Source organism: Rhea americana, unplaced genomic scaffold, assembly GCF_003343005.1.
Source record: "Rhea americana isolate MKP2758 unplaced genomic scaffold, rheAme1 scaffold_22, whole genome shotgun sequence".
Taxonomy (NCBI): Eukaryota; Metazoa; Chordata; class Aves; order Rheiformes; family Rheidae; genus Rhea; species Rhea americana.
In genome coordinates this window covers 5,756,523-5,771,955 of record NW_028186329.1, presented here as the reverse complement: position 1 = coordinate 5,771,955, position 15,433 = coordinate 5,756,523, and the positions used below count along the sequence as shown (strand labels likewise).

At 37.7% G+C, this 15,433-nt stretch overlaps 1 protein-coding gene across 1 annotated transcript in view; it reads right to left on the bottom strand.

Annotated features, from left to right (window-relative positions):
• Positions 1-15,433, bottom strand: part of ZNF475 (zinc finger protein 475) — a 62,429-nt gene that overhangs the window by 31,714 nt on the left and 15,282 nt on the right. Inside the window, exons 4-7 of the mRNA XM_085305407.1 lie at positions 14,105-14,233; positions 6,432-7,883; positions 846-919; positions 238-343 (exon numbers count right to left, since the gene is read on the bottom strand). The gene's annotated coding sequence lies outside the window, so the exon portion shown is untranslated. The remainder of the gene's footprint in view (positions 1-237; positions 344-845; positions 920-6,431; positions 7,884-14,104; positions 14,234-15,433) is intronic.

Sequence of the window (15,433 nt, the reverse complement as noted above, 5' to 3'; positions counted from 1 at the left end):
ATTTTTTCGTATTATTTCATCAATAACAATCGCCCAAACAAGGCATCCTAGAACATCAGGAAAGGTAATAAAGGAGAAGTGATAAAATTTATGAAATAATATTACTATCATTGAGTTTATTTTTACAGAAACTTATCCAAGAATATCCATGCATTTGAGAACTTCCCAAAGGTCTGAGACAAGCATCAATAAAATAATTATCTTTAAGCAGGAGAGGAACAGTCATAATAAACTTACTTCGTAAACATTTTTATAACCACCAGGCCTGCTAGTAACTCTTTTGCTTCTGTTGCCCTGTTTTGTATCTTGCAAAACTCTGGGTGGGATCCTATCTGAAGGTCAACTTGGAAGAAGCAGAGGAACAATAAACAAACTAAGAATATGAAAAATGCCTTAAAAAGCAGCTGAGATGGAGTAAAGGTAAGAGGTCATCAGTTCCTAGGATTTCTTTATTTTTATTGTTTACTGTATCTCATTTGTTCATGGAGAGAAAAATAAATGAGGGAAGTCCATTTCATTATACATTATTTTTACTTTGTAGCTTGCTTTTCCAAAAGTTCACAAGTGTTTGCAATATGGCTTCCCCATTACTGATGCTTCTTTTCTGTTCTGTGCTACATAGTAAGGTAAGATTCATGTAAGATTTTTTAATTACAACATGCTTTGATAATTGAAGATTTGAAAACCTGACTCTTCAGGCCATAAAATGAACTTATGTTTAATATGATTCAGTTGCTATAAAGCAATTAATTGAAGGATTAATGTATTTATTTTTTGACCTTGCCTTGGTAGGTAATGTTCCTTTACTCTGCAGATTCCTACACAGACATTCCAAAAAAGCATACCTTCAAAGCTTCTAAAAGGATGCCAGGAACTGAATTATCCTCCGCTGAAAATGGAGTTGAAGAACTTTTATTTCCTGAGAAAGAGAAAGGTTACACTGAGGCTGAATAAACCTTGAGCCATTTTTTCATTACCATTTCTAATGGACAGCCAGAAAACAGAAAAGATTATGTTGCAGCTAAAAACACAGTTCAAACATGTACAACCAGATTTCCCTTTGAAGCTGGAAGTCTTCCCAGGGAGATGGATATGGCTGCAGCTGAAGCAACAATAATTTTTCACACAGTGAAATACTACCACACATTCCAAGGCTGGAATATTGGCAGGTTACACAGTGTTAGCAACATTTCAGTGTTATGATCACCTGAAAATACCTACTGCTTCTTTTCCCCAAAACATTTAAAATTCAGTTATGCTCCTACAGCATCTTTGACAGCTTCACACAYTGCAATGATATCACTTGTCAGTAACACAAATTAGAAGAAATATAAAATCTTTTGAACTAGTACCATTAATAAGAGAAGTTCTGAGATCAAGTTTTGGGACTCCAAAAAGTAATAACGGGATGGAAAGAATTCTAGTGCTTGGCTAGAAAAGAACAGACATAGTATTCAGAAGACGCAACAGACGAACAAATCATAGCATGAAGACTGTGAGATGATCAACTTTCTGGAAAAAGACTTTCATGAAGAAGAATTTTAATTAAACCATAGAACTTCCTTGTCTCGGCAAACAAAGTAAAATCATTAGTTATGGGAGACATTCACAGACAAATGTTTCCTGTGAATGGGTGTCCACGCTTTAGCCATTAGTCATACAATGCTCACTCCACCACAAAGGAGACAATTTATATTGCCCTGGATACTGCTCGAGTTTATGCTCCCTCTCCTGGATTGTTGTTGCAATACATGGTAACCAAATTTATTGGCCTACCTTCCCAGAATGCAGCTTGAGAATCATCACTCCTCGCACACTAGAGCTCTCTGCTGTGAATTTCCTTACACAGACTGCCAAGAACATCAGATGAATTGGATTTGCAGAAATCAGAACTCCTTGGCCTTCAGTTCAGTCCAATGTTCCTCTATACAGACTATACATTTCTTCCAACTCCTTTGGAGTGGCTGACTCACTGCAGTCTCACGTCTGCCATTTCACTCGCTCTCTCGTTTTCATAGCATCCCACACATGCAGCCACTGTTGCCAAAAGCTGTCCCAAAAACTGGAATCATCTTGTCTCCAGGGCAGCCTACTCAACCCCGCCATCTTTTTGCCACTCAGTTAAGAAAACTGCAAGAGAGCTCTCTAAGACACTGTGCCCCTAGCCTCCTAGTATCAGTACACAGATGCAAACTGGAATAATAGTAGGTCAGCTTAGGGACAAAGCTGCCTCAAATTCATTAMCACTGCAACTCCGCTGCATGAGGGCCTAACTACACATAGTATACTTCAGAACGAGGCAATTTTCTTGAGAACAGATGTCCACTCTTCTAATGTCTCATATTACCACTCTGTCTTGACAGAGTATGTCCTTTTTGCATATCCTTTTTCTTACGCGTACCTATCACATCATAAGCATCCTTCATGTGGAGAAAATAATAGGTCACAAAGGATTCCAATACTGCAGAAAAGACATAACAAGAAAAAAAAAAGAGAAGTTGAAGCTGTATAAACTGGACTTATAAAATATAAAAGCAACAGAATTAAAACAGCACGGTACAAACTACCAGAAGACAAATTATTAATTGATACATTGAATTCTTCATCTTTTGAAGTCTTCAAATCAAATCCATCTGAAATTGGGATGCTTTATGCTTGCTGTCAAATCAGCTGGATGAAATACTATGGCCCATGTTGCACAGTAGGTCAAACTAATGATCTGTTGATCCCTCCTGGCTCTGAAATCTATGAATCATGTAATACCTCCTAAGTGGCCCTCACAGGGATTTAAGCTTCAGTGACTTTAAACCTCTACCCTCTCTATTTGCAATTACAAATAAAAGATTTTTGATATTTTGCCCCATCAGCCTACTATTTCCAATTTTTCCATAGCATCCCTAAAAATGGGGTTTCAAGTAGAACAACTGCAAGTTCCCTATACTCTTTTTCCATCCATTAACTGCACTGGAAAGTAAATGAGCCAGGAATAATGTCAGCTTAAAGGACAGATTTTCAATTCTTCCTTAAAAAATCACACTTAGGCAAGATCCAGAATTTTATTACAGCCAAAAAAAGATGAGAACTGCACTTAGACCAGTTTTTCTCCCATACTTCTCTCTAAGCCAAGATGTCACTAAAACAACAGCTGCATATTTTAAATGTGACATGGGATCTAAAATCTCTCTGCACTCTACCAAGGAGTGAATAAAGTCAGAGATTCCTCTTTGTATGGGTCTGAAAACACTTGAAGGCCCCCACTATACAGTCTGTCAAGGGATCAGAGTAAACCTATGTCAAATATGTAAAACATCCACTAAGGCCTTTCCTGAGAATGTCAAAGCACATTTTGAAAGAGACCAATCAAAGCCCAAGAAGCACGGAGTTTCATAGTGTAAGACTTCAGATGCAGCCACTTTGCAAGATCAGCAGTCCCTTTGTATTAGTAAAAGTTTAACTCACTGCCTCCTTTTCTTTGAYCTCCCTCCTCTTTCCTTTTGCATTTAGAAGTGTTCCCTCTGCCTCTTAGTTTTTCTATACCACTTTCCATTTGAACTGCTTATAGCCTCGTAACACTTGACTTCTCTAATGCTGTTTTATTCTCCTATGGCACATYGGCATCTCGTAAAAGGAACTAGGTCCCAGTACTAACTTTCTTCTTCACCCTCTTTACTTCTTCCCTTAGTTTGCTTTTCTTTCCCTCTCATTTCAGTTTTCAGCTTTTTGACTTCTGTCTTCATTGCCTAACCATACCTGTTGATCATATTGTTCAGTAACTTCATCCTCCCTGTTCAGGCACACATTTACTTCAGTCATATGTTCACTGTTCCCAAACACTACACTACCCATCCATCTTTGTCAGCGATACTCCAYGCTTCTAGCTGCCTATCTGTTTACTGTTCTACACATCTCAAAAACTTTTAACTGGAAACATCCTATTCAACTCCCAATTCACTCATGCTCCTGTGACAAAAAACACTTCCAGGCCTTCTTTGGTATTTCTGCTAGTTCATCCTAAGCTCAGTCTCTTACAGTTTGCACTCCACTCCTTTTACTGGCATGGTTATCTGACCTGATAACAACTTTCTCTGTGGAACCTGACCTACTTACCACCTTTTTGAGCTTCTCAGCTTCTTTCTTTCTTTTCAGGGTACCAAAGGTTCCTTCCTTGGCAACCCCACAATCACCTTCTAGATTTCTCTCAGCCCCATTAGATATCACTAAAGCCCACAGCKTCTCCAGGATTTTCCATCCTTCTCATGATTTTATACTCACTTTCTGCTGCTGCTGCTGGAGGCAAAGAAGCAAATGAGTTGAAGACATAACATGGGAGTCATTTTTGGAGCCATCCCCTGGTTGTCACCCTATCTGCCTGTTAAGAAGAAAGAGCAGCAGCTGCACCACTTTATTATAGCCTGAACAGAAGTGAGGAACAAGACAGACCTGGCTGGAAGGTGAGCTGCAAAGAGAGAGAGTAGGSACTGGAGAACAAGGTTTCTGGGAACGTAGGGGCCAAGAAGATGCTACAAATGAAACCAGTCTGTAGGGAAAGAAACATGGCCACAGGAGGCTTTTGAAAACAGAAGACCAGGATGAAATCAAAGGGCACATCCCTTTCCTGCAGGAGGTGAAGGCTCACAAAACGAAGAGCTCCATTAATCTTCAAGTCATAAGTGGATTTAAAGCCATAATAATGGAGGACATTGGAGGTTAATCTTCTACCCCTTTTCTCCTCCAAAGCTGATTCACACATATTGACCCCTCTCAGTACCTGCATAATGTATTTTCCCTTCTTATATCCTTATCAGCTCTCTGCCTGCATATTCATATAGGCAGCTTACTTCACATACCCTAAGCTCAGAGGATTTCCTCTGTCCTTCCAAGTCCTGTATGATGCAAGCATGCCAGACAAACATTTAGCCCTTGAGYGTACTTAAGTGGCCTCTTGTTTTCCCCTCGTATGGCTCTAAAGGGTTATGAAAATAAAAGGCCAAACAAATTCATGCCAGCAGTAATTCCAGCCCCACCCTGCAGAATGGGCAGACATCACACGGCCTCAAGAACAGCCAAATTTCATGATTACATTTAAATAAATGTTGATGGTTGAGAAGCCTGCTCTGTTTCTCCCAGTTTTTCTCTCTCCTAATGTTCCTTCACTGCAGGGGGCTATCAGCACCTTTGCTGACTTGGCTGTGGCATGACAAAAGAAGTCTTTGCTCTGTAGGAACAAAAAGTTCCTTTAAAAACATGAAAACACCCATGTAACAAAGCAGCATTAGTAAACAGGATTTCAGTCAGCACCACAATGCTCAATGATTTCAGAGGTTAAAAAAAGGCAGGGACGAGGTGGGAAGAACCAAGTGTTTTTCCAAATATTTAATGTTTGGGTCTTGCCAAGAGCTGCAGGAGGAATACACAAACAGTAATATTAATAACAAAAAATAAAGGATTTAAACAGTATTTCATTTTATTTTGCTGGGGGTTGGGGTTGTTTGCTTCATTTTTTTTTTCTTTTTCTTTTTTTTCCCCTGATCTTGGCTGCATATACCTGTAGAATTAGCTGGATACTCTGGGCAAAACTGTCTCTGCATCCCCATGTAGATTTTCTCTTCCTTTTTTTTACAACAGACTTCTACACTGTACTCACTCCTGTATGTGARCAGTACTTTTGGGTATTACCTGAATTATACGGGAACTTCCATGAGCTACTGAAAAATAAGTGGAATTTTTGGTATCTACATTGGAAAGGAAAAGAGAAATAAAGGAAACCTTTTTCCTATATGACACACATTCAATAAAAATACAAAACTATATTTAATTCTATTGTTTTTTCAGAACCAGGAATATGAGCTGTTTGGTCAGCCATTCCCCTTCAGCTGTTCACTGTGCACTGTGATTTGCATGAACAACACTGTCAATACAGATTAAATGGAACACGTGAGATTACTTTTAAAGAACACTGCATGGTCAAGTACTTTACAAAGTTTTTATTCTATTCCAAATCCAGTTAGAAAGCTTGCAAATCATATTTTCCTAGTTTGTTTCCCTTTTCACAGCAAATATTGCATTTGTTTGTCTTGTTTTATTGTGTTACTAAAGAAACTCTTTGTAACCATTACTATTACTTCACTTTGAAGCTGGCTGCATTATAAAGAACATAATATTAATGACAACCTTGTAATAGATAGCTGACATCTGTAAAACATGATTTGTTTAAACTTTCAACTTAAACATTTTTAGAGGTGAGAATGGGGCTGATGTTCGTAGTAGGTTGTAATCTTTTACACTATTAAGTACAACACCATCGTCAAAAGTAACAAATCTAGTAATGAATTATTGTTCCTTGCTAAACGCAGTGTACAAATTTGGCATCTTTGAGTATACACTCAATGCTAAATTGCTTTTATTTTCTTTTTATGTCTRTTTTTTCTTACCTTCTCCCACCGTTCTCTCTGCTACGTTTCTTTGAGCACGGATTGACAGCAATGGACTCTTGCAGTTTTGCCTGCAAGATGCTTGAGAAGGTTGTAAAAGATGAAAAGAGAATAATGACAAGATTTCAAGGACAATATAGTGCTGTTTGACTCCCATATCCACCATGCAGGTGGCAAGCCAGCAAGCACCAGGAAAGCAAGTAGCATGAGTTTAACACATTTTTCATACATTTCCCCACTTGACTGTCCGTGAGTAGCAGATCTCTGCAGCTGATTAATCATGCTGCAGAAGAAGAGACAGTACAGCTGGCTTCGCAAGAAGCTATCCAGGCTCTTTGAGTTATTCTCTTGGGGCAGAATTCAGCTGTAGCACAGCAGCTTTTACACAGAATATATCCTAGGCTTGGATTGGGATTAGCTCAGCGGAGAGCCAGACCTGCTGTCTCTGACCATGCCCTCTGAACCAGTACTGTGGAACCTTCTGAAGACATATTCAAGGGGCTCTTCTTTGTCAGTAGGAGGTCAGTGGATTTTATGCATTTGTGTTCGTGCCATATCAAATATGACCTGGCTCCTATTATGCTGCAAAGCGCTCTGGATTCCTAGAAAGCTTACTAGCTCTGTTGCAATGTTGTGCACTCAGAAAGCCAGTTCAGGTTGTGCATTGTGTCTGAATGAGTAAGCCCTCCTCTAGTTTGGAGTGTCAGGAGTGTGCAGTGCAGAGATTCTCCTAGGTCTGGCCACTCTTATGAGTACTGGTTACGTGACTGCTCCCAGTACTTGCATCATCCATGTTTTTCTRCTATTGGGAAAATGTTTGTTTCTTTCCCTCAGATAATGGGGAATCGACCATAATTATTTTTGGCTGGTGTACTGCTGCTAAGAGCTATTTCAAGTGTAATACACAGTAGTTTCATGCCAGTGTAGAGGCTTCTTTGGTCTGGAGAAATGATGTTTTTGAAGGTCAGACTAAGAGATGAGAAATCTCAAATAAAATCATTTCAGCCTGACACACGGCAGTGGTTTGAGCCAATGTTACCTACTTGTCACCACAATGTTTTAACAACTAGGACAGACTACCTTCTAAGGAAGAACCTCTGTCTATTTACACCCACTCACTTTGCTCAAAATATATAACAGTTACTGAGACAGGAGGACTTTCTAACCTGGTGATTAGGTTAACAGGCTTCTGGAGCAAAACAGTGTCAGGCTGAGGGGTTGAGAACACATCTATTTCAATATATTCTAGCCCAGTGAGCAGGGAACTTGTTTCCTTCAGTGTTCAAACCATGGTTCTCATAACCTGAAAGTGGCATCCAATCTGCATCTTCTGTATCACCGAGTGTTCTGGACACTTCTAATGATTAAAAGCATTACCATCACCATCCACTTTTCTTAGAAGTATCTGAAATGCCTTACATGATTTCTTTTTTGGTACGGAAGTTTATGTGTCTGTGAAAAAAGACAGAAAGAAACAAAGAAACAGACAAAATCACTACACGCAGCATGATCTGAACAATATATATATATTTACTTCTTTTGTTCAACAGAAAGTAAAAACATCTACTATTCATAATATATTTGATGTTTAAATGGCATGTGACCTTCTCCAAGCAGCCTTCATCTTTTTTGAATATCTGAGAACTGTTAACAGATGGACTGCCTAGTATTTCTCACATGAATATCCTTATCACTTTTTTCTTAAGCTTACATATAATGGCTTCTCCAATTGTTGCTACCACTGCAAATAACTGTTTACTTTATACGCCATAAGGAAGAGACAAATAAACTACTTTAGTTCATTTTTGTGGACAAAGGCAGAAAAAAAACCTTTTCAAAGTCTTACCACTGGGTAAGACTTACACTAGATGCTCTGGTGCAGCACAGTTTAAGAAGAGTACTACAAAATATAAAAATTTGTACACTGTGATAACATGAGAATGCCTTACAGAAACTGAAACGCCAGACTAGAGAGCTGGAATTTGCATGTACTGCTCCAGGGGACAGGAGGAAGAGGAATAACAGCACACATTCTTATTCTAGAAGGACAACCTGATTGTGACTCAGACAGGGAAGAATTTTTCCAAGAACAGTTCATCCTAGTGAAACTATGCTACTCAGGTAACGTTGCCAAGGTCACTGACATCTTGGCTTATCTGCTCCTTAAAGGCAAATTACCAAGTTAAAAATTGTGGTCATATCCTCCATGGCACAAATCACTGTACCTCCACTGAAGTTACTGGAGAAAGTTAACAGCACCAAGCGGTTGGCCTTAGAAGTCTTCTTCTTGTGTTATTAACAAAATATTTGAGTTTTACATTATTTCCAGTTTCATAATATTTTCACAGTTGATTTCTGAAAGTCAGGCTGTTTCCCAATCTGGCTTTCCTATATGCAAGGCCATAGTTATATAGTTGCAAATAGAGCAGAGAAATACATACAAAAACTTTTGTTCAAAACTAAAAGCAATACTATAAAGTGTTGTACTAGTGTTTAAAGCAACACTGGGCCATAACTTCCTGACACTTGCTATCTCCCATCACCTTCCATTCACAACTAGCTCTTGTCAACTGACTACCTTTTTTCTCCTTTCATGTACCCCCTCAGTTATAGCAACTGTCCAAGGCCTAAAGTTAAAAACTAATGTTAGTTAACTGTTCATTCCAAGATGCAATAACCCAGAACAAGCTGCACAAAAACATCTTCACTGTTTTTAAAAAAGATAACTCCTGCCTGGAAGCAAGCATTTGAAAGTAACTTCTTAGCCTCATCGGTGCCATTTCTGCTATCTCAATATGATGGCATTTGATCCTAGGATCAAAAGTTATTTYATTTATAAATAAAAGTAGAGATTCTCACAGATTCACAGGGCTGAGGTTTTAAGAAGAACATTAGCTCTGACAAGAATTCCCTGCACATACGTCTTCTCTCTAATCATATACCTAAACTATAAGCTTGACAGAGCAAGTTTTATCTATATACTGTTCCCGGGGCATACGAGATCTATTCTTCAGTTGGAACTCCCTGAATGATAGTGATAACCTAACCTTCTGAAGTAACATTCCCATAACCCCCAGGAAAGAACATTCTGAAGTAACATCTAGAAGTAACCTTCTGTGCTGTTGTCTGCCTGGCTATACTCATGAAATCTGGAGTCACCTTCAGGCATCCAAGGTTCTCTGTAAGTGTAATCCACCAATATGCAGACATATATATATACACTACAGTTATGCAGCRTATCTACAGAGAGTTTTATTTACAAAAATATTCAGTAATGTTAGAAGATCAAAATCTACTGTGTAAAATTGATGATACTAAATATATTTGAGTCATTTATCCTCCAGAATGCAGAATGATAGCTCCTAGCAATACTCCCATAGGAGAACTTTTGTGTAGATTATCACTTCCACACCTTCTTTTCATGAAGTCCAGTTTTCCTCACCACACACAGTCAGTAAGCCAGAAGCCACTGTCATTTTATGACTAACCTCACCATTGCTTAATCAAACATTTTTCTGGTTTTGGAAAACAGCTGGCTATTCAAAGTACAAGCAGAGACCCCAGAAGTCCCTTCAAGTAGCCTCACTGGTTTACTAACCTAGAAATACAGCTCAAGAGAAACATATACTGAGGGCTTTATAACCAACATATTTATAAAACAGTAACTATCATACAGGACCACACATTTCAGTTTCTGTTACTCTATTTGCAGAATTTTTGGTTAAAGAGAACAATTATTAAATCAAAGGGTTGATTATTAAGAGGGAGATGTCCTTCATGATAAAACATTCTCTTCAATAAACTTACACAAAAAACTATACAAATTACCAACTTCACCAAACAATTCTGTCTCTAAGGAGCCTCTGAATATTCCTAAACACATCTAATAAATTCTTCTCTAAACTTTTGAGAAGACCATCTCCATTAAGCAGTTAATCTTTGTTTGTCCCCCAAGAGATCACTTAAGGCAAATTATACTATACTTCCTTCCCTCCCAATATTGACTTATAATAAAAGAAAAACATTTTTCCCTGCTTAATGCATTTTCCAAAATCACATCAGTATTCATCCACTTCAAACAATTTATAACTATGGTCCTGTCCAGCTGGATAAACAATAAGATTTTACATATATTTCATTGAGCATTTTTACTTTTTTGGGGTGAAAGACCAGGGCAATGCCTCTTCCCAAAACCTATCACTGCTCAAATGAGTAATTATTTATATTTGTGAACTGAGGTTTTGGTGCTGTTTCTATCAAAGCAGAAATCAAAAAGAATACCTGGGTGTAATGAGCTTGCAACCACATGTGAAGATAGGGCAGTAGTATGTGACGCTGTCCAACTGACTTACACAGAAACTCTAAGGCAACCTGATTGTGAAATGCTAGATATTGACAGAAAAAAATGAACTGGTCATGCTGATATACCTGTCATGGTGAGAAAGATGAGAGATATGATATATCTTAGCTTGCTGTCTTTCTCAGCAGATTAAACACAGATTTTTATCAAAGTTGATGAACAGATTTTCTGAGTGAACAACCATTCATGAAAAAGGTAACATCACAGGCATCCAATCCAGCACAGCCCAAGGGAAAACCCTGCATCTCCAGCAGTTGAGGATAGCTTTAAATATGCTCAGAAAGACGTTTTAAGCATAGAGGTTTTTTTTTTTAATTAAAAACATAAAATACTAGAAAACAAAGCCAATATAAGCCATTCTTCTTTCTTTGATACTCTAGCTAAATTTTGYTTAAAGCTGCACTGAATTTTGACTGACTTCATTCTGTGGTGAAGGAAAGATAACCTGATTCCTGAGGAGAACATGAGACAGAAGTGACAGGGTGGGCATGCCAAGAGTGCCTCTATTTATGTATTGATCTCAGCTGCTGAAGTTCCTGTTCCTTTGAAAGGCTGTAAAGGCAGCTGCAAATAAGCTGACAAGACAGAGGAAAGAATTTGTTTTATTTTTACGTAGCCTTGAAGTCCTCATCAAACTAAATCCAGCTTTCACTTACATTGTCATGATCTCAGTGGGGTCAAATTTTTTTGTGATGTGCAATTCACTAGAGAAAAACTGAAGAGAGAATGGACCCCCTCCTGTACTGACTTTTAAACACAGTGATGAGTTGCTGCTAGAGTTATACTGACTGCAGTGTCCCACCATAGAAGCTCCATAGATTTTGGTCTATGGGAGTTGCAATATAAATCAATAATTATTAGTTACACCASGTACCAATTAAGCCTATGTGTTTCTTTATGTGAAGGTTTCATCTTCCCTGCAGTAAAATATATCAGACTGTGAGAAAGGCTGGTGACTGTGTAGCTAATTCACAAATGTGCAGCTCAGGAGTTGTGAGTCTTGTTCCTGGATACTCTTCCTGTATTATACTCATGACCATATGATATGATCCTGTATGATCAAGGGCCATTCCTCTTCTAATGACAACTGAGATGTCTGTATGCCACTGTATCACAGGAAAAAGTATACGATAATTTTCCTAGTTGTACAAATAGATGCCTGCCATAATCCTATTTTTGCTATTTTGTTGTGCTATGACATTAATTAATGCAAAGTGACAYCAGTTCATGACTGGAATGTGGTATAAAAGATAACACTTGAAGATAATGTTGGAATTCTTGTTCTAGGAAATTTCTCCACTTCCCTCTCTCACCTTCTAGAAAATATTATGCAGACTTATAAGCATATGCAAAATCTTCACACCAAGTGTCAAGATTAAACAGAAAGGAAATGCAAATAAAATAAAATAAATAGTGCATTTACAGAAACATAATTGTCTGAACAAAGATGACCAAATGTGTATATATAAGCATATGCATGCATATACATATACAAGAGAGAGGGACAAAGAAAGAAAATGAGGGAGAAGGTGAGAGTGCAAGAAGAAACAGGAGTAACTTGAGAATGTGCACATTCCTGACATTGCAAAGCAATGCAAGCAACCATAGATGCAATTCTTATGTACGGCAAAATAAAATACATCTATTGGTGCAGAAGCTAGGCTCAGAGAATGGTCATTTGCCTGTAACCTACTCAGTCAATTTGTATGTAAAAGATCCCTCCACTTCTCCGCTTAAGTGCCAAAGCTAGAAGAAACATAAAGGTAAATAAAAAGGATTAAGAGACTATTAAGAGAGTTGTACTGCATTTCAAATGTGAAACGCAATTTATGGTGTCACATCTTGGCTGAAAAAGGCAATCTGTTGTGGATGGTGGTGGTTAAAGCATATCTGATTGAATCTGTGTTACAATACATCACAGAAAAATCAGCATCTGTTAGAGATTATATTTATAATAAGTATTTTAAAGAAAGGAATTCTGAAGGCAACTACAGACTTTAGAACAAATTCTGATCTCGTGGGACTAGTAATTCTTCCTGTAATAGCCCCCTAATACTTAATGGTCTGGTCTTTACACAAAGTATGAGCAATAAAATGCAATGTGTCGTGTGAGCAAGGAAGCATAAAAATCTGTTACTGGGAAACTTGTGGAAGTTAAAAATTATATATGCAATGGAAACACGCTTTGTGGCTGCACTGGGCCCTGAATTTGATGAAGTAAACTGAGAGATGCTTTTACATTTAATAGCTTTTTTGAAATACATTAACATTTTCACAAGAAGCAGTTTCCAGTCATAATCTATTTGATTCTAGGAGGAATTTATTTTTCCTAGTCTCCTTCTTTCTCACCTTTTCAGAACTCAAGTTATTTCTCAAAACAGGACTAGAGTAAAGATCACAGATAGGAAGAAACGAGAAAAAGAAGAGGATCCTTTTAGCCAATAGGTTTCAGGACTGGCACTGCCTTGAAGGAGAACCATGTCTGACAGTTTCCTACTGCCTCATGATTTTGTAGCGAGTCATTTAATGAAATACAAAATAAAACCTCTCCTGTCCTTAGTACTTACTGGCACACAAACCRAGAGGTAGTATATTGTAGTGTATCAACTACAAACTGTGTCCACTGATTTCTAGAGAGTGCCTCTAGGTCAGCACTGAGGCAAACTGGCTAGGCACTGAGAGGAGGCTTGCTTTCATAGGGTGTATGAATTCTTTTGGTGGAAGAGAAGACAATTTTGGTGGCTGTCAACCTTTTACCTTTCAGTTATGATTTTTCTGTTTTGTCAACAGGTTTACCAGATGTTTGTCAGAATGTTCAAAGGAACTACTTTCCTAAAATAATGTGACAATTCTTTAGGTGGTGGATTTTTGTGCCTTCAGTTCTCATTAAAACCGTACAGAAATAATATTTATCTAAACACCTTTAATAATTAAATTATAAAGTATCACATTTACTCAGCAAGTGAATTACTGTCTATGGTATGGAATAATCTATTCATTTACCTCAGACATAATGAGAATGTTAAATACTACCTGATACCTACTGTTTTCGAGGATTGACCACTTCAGCTGTTCCTCTTTCCCTGTCTCTTTACCTGTTTCCCCAGTATGAAAGGAGAGAAGTGAAACCTTCCAGACATGTATTGCATCACTACCTGTCCTCAGATGAGGCTAAAGCTCGTACTGATAAGAGACTACCACAGTAGGACCATCAGTTGCGTGACTTTTCCTTGTCAAATTCTCAGAAGTATCAGTGGCGTAGCAGAAAACAATGGAATAGAGAACTGAAGAAACAAAATACAGCAGGTATTACCTTATGTCCAAAAATGGATGAGCAGTTCAGAGAAAACATTCGTACGTGATAACCACAACTCAGCCAGGAGCATAGAATCATCTTGTTAAGAAGCAGAAGGCYATCAGATTGCCAGACGCTCCAAAAAATCTAAATGCATGAAATCGTTTGATAATTAGAAGTGCTCTTTTGCTAAATTACTGATTTGAATTTATTTATATAGGTGAAGTATATATGAATTATTAATATAATTGCCACAGCAGACTTGCAAAATTCTGCTTGTCCACTTATTCATGATAAATATGTTGTTTTGATTAGAAAATAAATTACGTGTAGTTATTGCATCAACCAATATGATACAAGTATAAAGGGGAATTTACATGGGTACCTGTCCATATTATAACTTGCTTGTTATAGCAAGGCTGATATCCTACCTTTCATGATTACTTTTAGATATATAATTGCTGCAGGTTATTAAAACTCTAATTTCACCTGCATCCCACATAAAATATGGTAGATTGAACAACATAGCATCTCCTTATGTGCTGGACAATGGTATTAGTTGGCAGTGACTCAAAATAAAGCTGGCTCCCAATGAGCTACTATCATCATATAGTGAAGTATTTAATAGCAGTACTTTCAACAAATTACAGTTTTCATCACATATGATCTAACTGCTTCTGGACTACATTCAAGATAGTGCTTCTCACCTATTCTCTTACATTGCTTTTGATAACGTCCAGCGCTCTACCTAGAATTGCTTCCTATTTCATGAGTTTGGTTTTCTAATATACATAAAACCTTCTAAAAGAAAAACATTCGACACTTTTCAACCCCCAGTGGCTTTTCTGACCTAATTAAATAAACCATCACTTAGATATGAACAGAGAGGTCAAAGTGCCAGGCAAAAATATGATGTTTTCAAATCATTATTAAAAATCTCTGACTGGATGTTAATTTGGTGCTACCATTTGGAAAATAAAATAAGCTGTTCTTTTTTTTCTAATGGAGCCAGGAGGAGAGAAGTCAGACGACACCTAACAAGCTGCAATACAAGCGCTTATAGGAGAACAAACAGACTATACTACCAAAGGAATATATGGCAAAAGAAGAGGCGTAGGATGATGATAAAAGTCAATTTAATTTACATGCTTAATACTCAGTAGAAATAAAATAGGAAATAGACGTGTGTTTGATTAACAAAGTACGTGGGTGATGAATCAAGTTGGTTGCACTGGGGGATATTATTGTCTTGATACAAACAATTTAAACAACAACAATCTTTCATCTTGAACTTGGGAACCTGGGACTACTGGTAGAGATATCCTTACAAYACTTGTGTCATAGATA